The following is an 11,862-nucleotide window of genomic DNA, read 5'->3' as shown; positions in this document are numbered from 1 at the left end:
AGATTGGCATCTGATATCCATGTTTAGTTTAGTTTTGGGAGATTGGAGTAAGACCATTTATTGGCATCTGGTATCCTTGTTTGTGTTGTTTCCTCGGAGATTGGTATAAGTCCAGTTGATTGGCATCCGGTATCCACCCCTTTTGTTTCGTTTTTGCTTTAGGAGATTAGTGTAAGTCCATTTATTGGCATCTGATATCCATGTTTGTTTTAGGAGATTGGTGTAAATCCATTTATTGGTATCCGGTATCCGCTCTTTTGTTTGTGAGATTGGTGTAAGTCCATTGAGTGGCATCCGATATCATGTGTTTGTTTATGTGTTATTGCTCTTTGCCTATTCCTAAGGACACACTTGAATCATCTTCTATATGATCTCAAGAGGTGAACCTTTCTGAGAAGTTTTACACTCTTTTATCCATCCACCCTCTTTGTCCTAAACCTTTTCACATGTTGCTTTCAAAACTTGAAATAATTGTTGTGCAAACATCTTCATGTCTTTTCAAATTAGAAACCTGGACCTTAAGTCCTTGATTTTTCAAACTTCACTTTTGATAACACTTCTTTGAATCAATCCTAATCATACTTTGACCATATTTTTGTGAATACTCATAATCAATTAACTTCACCCATTCAATTTTTTGTGGCTTTGTCCATTGTTAATATGTTTTCATACATTAGCCATAGGTTTCAATTACCATAGTGGTTGATGTAAATCTTACCTTATCCTTAGTGAGTTGATTGTAAGCCTTCCATACTTATTATAGGGTTAACCCCTCACTAGTATGTTGAAGCCATCCTCGCATGGTGGATTGTTGAATTCAGGTTGAGTTTTCTCCCATTGGTAATGAAAAGCCTTAATGCTTGTGTTTAAAATGAACTCACTAATTTTTGGAAATCTTTTAGCCGAACTACGGCGTTTTGATCCTTTACCTTTTTATGGAAAGGTACGTAGGCAACGGGTTCATCCGTTCAAACACAAAAACAATAAAAATTGTACATTCTTTTCTCATCATCCCATTCATGTTTGCACAATAATATTTCAAAACAAATAACATTTTCATTCAACAAGTGTGAAAAGGGCTCCCTAGGAGTACCTAGGACGTTTTGGGTGCCTAACACCTTCCCATTGCGTAATTTACCCCTTACCCAGATTCTCTGATCTTTTCATTAGTTTTCTATGTGTAAAACTTCTTAGGCTTTTGTTCGCTTTTTAGCCATTCCTTAGGATAAATAAAAGTGCGGTGGCGACTCGATTTCTTTGTATACTTTGCTTATGGTTTAATCAATAAATCATATAGCGACGAATACACCGCTACAATATGGAGTGGTAAGAGACCACATATGTCTTACATGAAGATTTGGGGTTGCGAAGTTTATGTGAAACGACAAATTTCAACTAAGCTTGAGCCCAAATCTGACAAATGCTTATTTGTGGGGTATCCTAAAGAAACAAGAGGATATTATTTCTACAATCCTTTTGAGGGCAAAGTGTTTGTCGCTCGAACTTGAGTTTTCCTAGAAAGGGATTTTATTTCCAAAGGAATCAGTGGGAGGAAAGTAGAACTTGAAGAAATTCAAGAATCACAAAGTATCGATACACCTATGGAGGAATTAGAGCAGGAAACACAAGTAGTTGTGTAAGAGCAACCTGCTCAAGTAGAACAAGACCAGCGTAGGTCAGGCAAGATACGTCACCTACCTGAGATATATGGATATCTGATCTAGGTTATGTATTACTCATGGATCAAGATGAGCCTGTGACTTACTCATGGAATCTTCGTTTTGATGATACAGTTAAACTGTATGGATTCATTAAGAACGAAGATGAGCCTTGTGTCTACAAGAAGGTTAGTGGGAGCATGATCGTATTCCTGGTATTATATGTAGATGACATATTACTCATTGGAATTGATATCCCTACCCTGCAACAAGTAAAGTCTTGGTTGGGGAAATGCTTTTCTATGAAGGACTTGGGTGAAGCAGCCTATCAGAATCTATAGAGATAGATCATGAAATGCTTGGCCTAAGTCAGAGTACATACATAGACAAAGTGCTGAGACGCTTTAATATGAATGATTCCAATCTGGTTATGTGTTTTGCTTAAATGGTGGCACTGTGAGCTTGAAAAGTTCAACGCAAGATGCAATTGCTGATTCTACAACTGAGGCCGAGTATATTGCTGCCTTAAATGCAGCAAAGGAAGCTGTTTGGATCAATAAACTTGGCATAGTCCATAGCATTGTGGATCCCATTGGTCTCTATTATGATAACAATGGTGTTATCGCACAAGCTAAGGAGCCTAGATCTCACCAATGATCCAAACACATACTTAGGCATTGTGCGAAAATATGTAAAGTACCTACACTTGACAATATAGTTGACCCACTGACAAAGCCTCTTGCGCAGCAGAAGCATGATGGCCATACTAGATCAATGGGCATACGGGGTATGCCTGATTGGCTCTAGTGCTAGTGGGAGATTGTTGGTGTAAGCCCTAGAGGCCAATACTTTTGGTACTTGTATCGAATTATTTATTAATAATAAAAGGCATTTTCTTTATTATGGTTGATTAATAAAGTCCCTGGAATAGATAGTCCGTTTAATGTATTAAGTGTGACTTAATCATGAGAACACATTAAACATAAGGACACTATTCTTAAAGTATCCGTAGTCGAGCTTTAATGTGAAGTGGGATAACATTAAAGCATTAAGACTATTATGTTTGTAGACTGATGATCACATTTCATGGATCATGGATAAAGAGTTATCAAGTCTTAAACATAGGTATGAATATTAGGAGTAATATTTATACCAGATTGACCCGCTATGAGAATACTATATAGAAAGTTATACAAAGTGTCATAAGTTATTCTCATGGTGATAATAGTGTATACCGCTCTTCGACCTGAAACCACTATGGATCCTAGATGTAGAGTCGAGTGCCTTATTGCTGATCCAACATTGTCCGTAACTGGATAACCATAAAGACAGTTAATGGGTGCTCCACAAAGCATGCTGAGGGACATGAGTGTCCTAGATGGAATTTGCCAATCCTGCGTAACAGGATAAATGTCTATGGGCCCAATATTGAACTGGACAAGGGTGACACGGTCTATACCTTGTGTTCAATATAGACATAAGGGCAAATGGGTAATTATACACATAATTATTATCACAAGAGGTTTTGTCAGATCACATGACATTTTCGTGACTTGGGTAGCAGTGATGTGTTGCTAGATATCGCTCACTGTTTATTATGTTAAATGCGTGATTTAATATAATTGCCAACGCCGCGAAAACCTATAGGGTCACACACAAAGGACGGATTGATGAGAGATAGGATAATTAAGGAACATCGTAAGGTACGGTGTACTTAAGTAGAATACGAAATATGGTAAGGTACCAAATACTTAAGTGATTTTGGCATATTATGAGATATAGGCCAAAATGCACTTAAGTGGGCTTTTTGGCTTGAAGCCCACACAAGTGGTTCTATAAATAGAGCTCTTGTGCAGAAGCTTTGTATGGGAATACAACACAACTGAAGAGTTGGAATTTCGTATCTCTCTCTCACTCAAAGCCTTCATTCATAACAGCTAGCACTGCGATTGAAGGAATCCGTTCGTGTGGAATGAGTAGAGACGTTGTCATCGTTCAACGTTCATGATCGCCCCGTGGATCTGTATCAAAGGTTTTGATCATTATCAGAGATCTGCACCAAAGGTTTGAATCGCCACAAGAGGTAACGATTCTATCATTGATCATGCCCATTCGTAAGGATCACTAAATGGAGAAAATTTTAAATTCCGCTGCGCCTTGGATGGCTATTCTCCTTCAGCTTCATGTGTACTAAAGCATTTTCAAGTGTAACTGAAAAATCCATTGACTAAAAGCAAGTCAAGGTTTGTGTTTGAAATGCTTCATGTGTACTAAAGGATTATCAAGTATAACTGAAAGTCCATTGACTAAAGGTAAGTCAAGGTTTGTGTTTGAAATGCCTCATGTGTATTGAAGCATTTTCAAGTATAAGTGAAAAATTCATTGACTAAAATTAATTCAAGGTTTTGTGTGGGTGTTTTAGCTTGAAAAAGGGGTAGGGTTTGGTTTAGGGTAAAATGCATAAATGGACAAACAAAGTAAACAAACGAACAAATAGTGCATGACTAGGAAGTCAACATAAGATCCTTTCCCTTGGATTTAGATACATAAAGATACATGACTTGGTAAGACATGAACAAGCTACTTATATGTCTTTGAGGCATGATGGACATAAACAAGATATGACAAAAGTTTACATAACACCACAAGAGATAGCACATGAGCAAGTATAAGACACATATTCAATCATCATGGAAGTTTATGAAGGAAATAATTGGATGAAATGATAAATAATCATAGGACATGGATATAACATCACAAAATGGAGAAAGAATACAAGTGGAGTGTCGCAAGACAAGATATCATGATCATGATATATAGTTATCAAGTAAAGTTGTGACAAAAGAAAGATATTCAAAACATGGATCATATGAACATGGTATGGACAAAGTAAAACCCTAAGTGGATCACTATGCATACAAGTCAAACAAGAGGTAAGAACATGTTAGGGACAATTTTAGACCTAAACCCTAATCATGGTATATAGTTATCAAGTAAAGTTGTGACAAAAGAAAGATATTCAAAACATGGATCATCTGAACATGGTATGGACAAAGTAAAGCCCTAAGTGTATCACTATGCATACAAGTCAAACAAGAGGTAAGAACATGTTAGGGACAAGTTTAGACCTAAACCCTAATCATGGCATGAATAAGAAACAAGCAAGGGGAAACCCTAATCACCTCATAACCATTCATTCAAACATGTTTTCAAGGTGAATCAATTTGGACATGGTATGAAAATAATAAATTTTAAGCATGTTAAGGACAACAATCAACACTTAAAAGAGTGTGTTATGATCATACAAGCTTTCAATATCAAGAACAACCAAGAAATAAACCAAAGGAATCGATTAGGAGCCTTAAAGAACACTTAAAAGCACATGTTTTCTATCAAACAAAAAATGGTGAAATAAATAATATTTTTGGGATTTTTTTTGCATCATCATAAAATAGACATTCTCATGAACACATGGCAAAAAGAATAGGTCAAAAATGTTAAGGGGTCATGAAGTTATGGCTTTTTAAAGTTGTGAAGGAAAGTAAAAATTAACAAGTAACAAGAAAATACACACATTACACTGGCCAGGTTCAAACTCACGCCCTTGGGGTTACATGCGCTGCTTGTTAAAGTAATAAAAACCAAAGGTGAGGGGGATTCGAACCCCAGACCTTTTGGTTACAAGTGACTTAAGGCGCGCGCTTCTACCACTGGGGTGGTGATACATCAGTTGATTAAAACACAAGCATTAGTATACATTATAAGACGCGTCCCATTTGACTTTTTCAATGCCACCTCAGCATCATCATCAACCTCTCGCTCCTCCCTCTCTCATTCTTCTTCTTTCATTTTCCTTTCCAGATTTTCCATCAATCACATCTCTCTCATTCTCAACCATTTCTCACAAAATAAAGATCAAAGTTGCTCAGGACAATGCAAGGAACACAATGGTACGATAGGTTTTAGTTAACACTTAAAGATAAAGATGCACGAAGGCCAAAACCAAACCTGAAACCCTAGGTTTCATGCAAACAGAAACTCACACAAATAACGATATAAATGACATATAAGCTACTGATCATTCTTAACACAATAAATGCTACATGTTTGCTTCAGAAATCAAATGAAAATGATGCATGCACAGTGAGTTTCGAATTCAAGAATATACCTATTGGAGCAAGGTCTAATGCCTCTTCAATACCACCTCTAGCTACTATTTGATGCCTATCCTAATGCTTACGAGTTCCCAAAAGATGATTGGAACCTTTGTTTTGCAGAATGCACGAGGCAAATGAGAGAATGGAGGTTAAGGTTGAAAAACTCTCAAGAATGAAGTTTTTCTTGGAAAGCTTGGTGTGTGGATAGCTGAGGACTTTCCCTCTATTTATAGTAATCCTTGAGGGTTTAAGAAGCCTCAGATATCATAAAATAATCGTGTCTTATACTGGTTTGCTTGCTTGGTTGGTTCTTGCACAAAACACCAAGTGTGAAGCATGGCAAAAGTGTGAAGTGTATGGAGTGTTTTGCATTGCTTTTTCTGAAGCATAAGGTTGACTTGAGGTTTAGAGTTGATGTGCATATGAACCAAATCCATTTGGGAGCTCAATAGTACTAAATTTTGGATTAAAGCCACTTTTCATGAATGAAAGTGTGACCTTTATGCCAAAAATGGAATGATTTATTGTGTAATGGCTTAGTTGCTTGGATAATGGCTCAAAAGTGTGTGCAATATTCTAGTTAGAGTGATATTTGGAAGCAATAAGGACATGCACTTGGAGATCTTACATATTTACTTGGATTTGCAAGGCAACTTGCCTTGTAACTTGACATATGGACCACTTCATGCAAGGGCAGCTTAGGCATCTGTTGACTTTTCATCACTTGTGTTCAAAACTTTCATCTGCTCATGAACCTAACTTCTTGAGCCATTTGAATTATATGAGTGGGTTATGAGGACACAGTTGAAGACCTTGGATCATGCCTCAAGCCATAGGATCTTGCTTAAGCTGACTTTGACAAAAAAAAGACTAATTTGGAGTGCCAGATGAATTGTGGCTTGATGAACTTGAATTGAGGTGAGTACAAACTTTGATTGTTAATGGAGGGAGACTCTTGATTACCTTGAGATATTTATGATCACATTAAGCCTTGATTGATCCATCCCTTGAACTTATTGATGCCAAAACCCTAGCTTGCAAACAAAGCAAAGCAAAAGATATATTTTTTTTTGTATTTTGTGGGGTTAGCCAAGCATAAGGATATACACAAAAGTATTTGATGACCTTGATGTTATGCAAATGATACAAATGATAAGGGATCTTAGGGGTGAAAATTAGAGTATTATAAGGTTGGCCTATATATGCATATATATTAGAAAAAATGCTAAATAGACTAGTCTACATGTGCATATATATTAGAAAAAATGCTAAATAGGCCAACTTATATATGCATATATAAACCGACGTATAAGGTTTCTTAAGTAATATGGATTAATTAAAAATCTTAGTAAGAAACAGACTTTTAAATAGGCTCTCAGGCCAGACCTGACTTTTAAAAAGGCCAGGGAAGACAAAAAAAGAGAGACTATAGTAGGACATAGGCCAGACTCAGGCCTTGTAAGTTTATCATAGGTCAGACTCAGGTCTTCTAAAGTCTATCCTAGCCTATTTCCAACCCCACTCACCCGATGAACGAGGACTTGCCTCATACTTGATGGACTCATCATAAGTATACCATAGGGAATCATCTAGATAAGGAGAAGAAAGACAAGACAAAATCATTTTGTCCTTTCCAACCTCTTATGTTTGAGAGATTGTGTATTAGTATATTTGTGAAGGGCCCACAAGGGGCAACGTTGAAGGAAAATGATGCAACACCTTGTCTACAACGCCTTCCGGACTGGCCGTATTTTAGACCCAACACTCATTTATTAGATATGACACCTCTTCCTCAAATATGTCTCACGCTTCTGGGATGATTATCCAAAGCGGGAAGGCGTGTGAAGTGTCGTGTCTCTAGTCCACAACGGTGTGGAAGAAGTCATGGAGAAATTAACCACACTCTCAAGAATAATGGGGGATTAACTATTTTCTCCCGCATTCTCTTAGAAGTGGTTGCTACTTCTAGACATCTATGATCAAAATCCAAAAGCTCCTATAAATATCTCAACCCAGAGGTTGAGAGAGACAATTGTGTTATTCACATATATACTTGATACAATGTGTTTCTAACCTCCTTAAATAAGCTAACTCTAAACCCTACATCAAACTCTAAAAACTTATAACAATAAGTTATTCTCAACTTGTAATTTTTACATGAATAAAAAGTGAATATTTTGTAAATAAATTGCAATTTTTCATAAAAATATAACAAATTCTCTCAAATATTTTAAAATTAAACAATTTTCAACAATCATTATTCGTTTTTAATATATCTGAGAAGTTAGAGTTATTGTAGTAAAAAAAATTCAAATTAATTCTTCACAATTATAATAATTTTAATTTGTTTTGTTGTTTCTATTTTCAGTAAGAGACTTGACTTTGAGACAACAATCACTTCACTTTGTTAGAAAGCAAATCCATTTAAGTCTAACGTGTGGATAGAGAGGAATAGTACAAGTTATTGATGATGGATGTTTCGTTTGATTTCTGAAGGAGTGAAATTTGGTTGTTGTCTCTGCCAGCTGTGTTCCACACGTTCATTTGCTCATTGGGTGTCGGTGATTGCCCAAACATCGTACATTGATCCCTTCGCTTCACAATGTTATGAGTTGGGGTGGGATTTGAACCATACTGCACCAATCATTCAAACCCATTCCCACTGCTTCATTATTTGGACCCACCTTTCTTTATTTCTTAAAATATCCATGAACACTATACAATGCCACTAACATTATGGAGTGGGTTTTGGTTCGGTCACAAATTTACTCCAAACACTATACAATGCCGCTAACATTATGGAATGAGTTTTGGTACGGTAAGAGATTTACTCCATACATTATGGAGTGGGTTTTGGTTCGGTAAGAGATTTACTCCAAACATTATGGAGTGGGTCTTGGTTCGGTCACTCATCCATAACGGTTTAATTAAAATCAGACGGTTATGATTAAATAAATATATTTTACATTAATAAATGAAATTTAAATTTATCTTTATAGATTGTTCGGTCAAGATCGGATGATCACGAACATCATGACTGTGTAATTGGGTAAAAAATCTTAGGCAAAATATATTTTCTATCCTTTAATTTTATTTCGGAGTCCATTTTGGTCCTTCAATTTTGAAATATGTGAAGTTGATCCTTTAATTGTTCAAATAGTGTCACGGAAGTCCTTTCCACCAATTTGACTCAAACGACTTTTGTTTATGTATGCGTGGCAACTGATGTGGATTTGATATTTCATCTTCTTCGTTCCATCTTTGTGGTTTCGTCATGTTCCTCCCTCTCTTGTTAGGCTTTGACTCAAATCGGTTTGGGGTTCCTCATTTGGCAGAGGTCTACATTGAAATTGGGCGTGGAAATTGAAGAAACCATTAAGAATGGATTTTGGATGTTGTTCAAACCAATCTAATCAGAAGAGCTCTTCAAGTTTTGATTCTAATGTATACACATGCTCGAATCTCCTATGGAAACCCATATGTCATTGTGGAGACATGTCTGTTCTTCGCATGGCCTCAACTATTACGAACATTGGGAAACAAATTTGGAGATGTCAAAATTTCAAGGTAAGAACGAAATTAAAAAAATTCTTCTTCGATGTGTGTTCTGATATAAACCATTTGTGAATTACACTGGTTTCTGCGCAAGCTGGTATTGGATTTTTTTATTGATTCTATGAGGATGTGGTAGATGGGAAAGACCAATTTATGAAGAAACAAGAGATTAGGTTGGAGAAGCTAGCAAACGAACTTGATGCAGCAAAAATGGAGGTAGAGTACCTTAGGGCTACAAATGACGAACTGAAGCTACAATTGAGGGAACTACAAATTCAAATGAAGAAGATGGTGAAAAGGGAAAAATTATGGAAGAGCATGTTTTGTATTGTTTTATGTGTGTTGGTATTTAGAATGTTGTGATAAGTGTATGAGATTGAAGTAGTTTGAATATGTTTGTATAAGTTTGAATTGCATAATGTTTGTATCAATTAATGTTTCAAGATTGTATCTATTAATGCTAGAACATCATTTGTTAATATTATCAATTGACATTAGTTAACGCGTGTCTGGTTTATACCAATTTATCAATTGTGTATCAGTTAATTATGTAGCAATTAATGTATGTTGGTTTATCAATATTATATCAGTTAATGTGTGTGTGTGTCAATTATGTATCATTGAGACATAAGTTCATATATACCGAAACAGATAAAACAGATAAAATAAGGCATAATTAATATATACCAAAACACATAAGTAATATTACCAAAATTGAGACATATCCGGAAAGAATGAATGTGACACTATTTGAACAATTAAAGGATCAACTTGGCCTCTTTTAAAATTGAGGGACCAAAATGGACCCTGAGGTAAAGTTAAAGAACTAAGAAAGATATTTTGCCAAAACCTTACAACATAGAATCCATGTTTCAAAACTCATTTTCAATTTTTTAGTAGAAATCACGTATCATTTACATGCAATTATATAAACTAATCCTCGAGTCAGGGAGAATCATAATGGACAACTAATCTCTCAAGAGAATTTAACAATACTGTGTACTGGATTAGTGTGTACAAGTCTAGATTCTGTTGGAACTTGAGAACCACAAGGTTGGTGAAAATGGTGATTAATTGACTGTGAGAGGGATAGAGAATGAGAGGTAGTGATAATTGAGGGTGAAAAATAAGAAATCTTTTTATTCATAAGACACTCAATTAGTATATATACACAATACATGATGGAGTACAATTAACTAACAAATAAATCTGAAAACTCCCAAGTGTATTCGGTTGACATATTACGTCAACCGATTACACTAACTCATTGTTTCAGTTTTTAACTAATTTTCCCAGGTGTAACCGGTTGACATATTATGTCAATCGATTACATTTTGCCACTGTAAGTTCTGTTAGCCAATTTACAAAGGGTGTAACCGATTGGCATAAAAGTGCAACCAATCACATGCACGTGAATTAGATTTTAATCTCAACACACCACCTTAATTCATGTGCTCCAAGTCTTCCATGCCCATGTTCTTCTTCAATCTCTTAAACACTTAAATTATGACTCATTTGGTTAAAAAGTCGGTCACTTGGTCTTCACTTCTACAATACTCAAATCTCAACCTTCCTTGACTTACAAGTTCTCTAGAGTAGTAAAACCACATCTCGATATGCTTGCTTCTCCCATCTGCAATGGGGTTCTTAGCCAGGTTTATAGCGGAAACACTATCAACCATGAGCATTACAATGTCACATTTTTTGTTGTCTAGCTCCTTCAAAAAATTCATCAACCACACAACTTGGTACGCACACAAAGAAACTGCATTGTACTCGACTTCAAAAGCAGAGGGCCCCACAATCGGTTCCTTCTTCGGACACTATGAGATTTATGTTTCACTGAACATAAAGATGTATCCAGTTGTAGACTTTCTATCATTTTTATCTCCGCACCAAATGGAATAGGTAAATTTGAGTAAATTGTATTTTCTGCCCTTTCCCATTGCGGGAAAGAGAATTCCGCAACCAATAGATCCTTTGACGTATCTTTGAATCCTCTTGACTCCTGCCAAGTGAGACAACTTTGGTCTCTCCATGAATCTTCTCACAATATCGACACTAAACGCCAAAGTCAGTCGCGTATTGCATAAGTAACGGAAGGATCTAATCAACCTCCTATATTGAGTTGGATTAAAATATTTCTCATCCTCATTCTTCGACAAATACAACCTCTGTTCATTCGGAAAAAATGTGCATTTCCAACTTCTTCAAAATCTCAATCGCATACCTTCTTTGGTGCATGAACACTCCCTTCTTGGACTTGTAAAAACCATTACCAAGGAAGCATGTCATGAGGCTTATGTCGATCATCTCAAAATCCTTCATAAGCTCACCCTTGAACTTAGAAATGCATTTTTTATCGTTGCATATAATCAACAAATCATCTACACATAGATAAAGGATTATCACCCTTTCATTTGTATCCTTCTTCACATACACACCGTGTTCGGACACACACTTCTTGAAGTCAATCTCCTTTAAGAAACCAT

Source organism: Lathyrus oleraceus, chromosome 7, assembly GCF_024323335.1.
Source record: "Lathyrus oleraceus cultivar Zhongwan6 chromosome 7, CAAS_Psat_ZW6_1.0, whole genome shotgun sequence".
Classification (NCBI taxonomy): domain Eukaryota; kingdom Viridiplantae; phylum Streptophyta; class Magnoliopsida; order Fabales; family Fabaceae; genus Lathyrus; species Lathyrus oleraceus.
The sequence above is the reverse complement of the archived record's forward strand: the minus strand, read 5'-3'. Positions refer to the sequence as shown.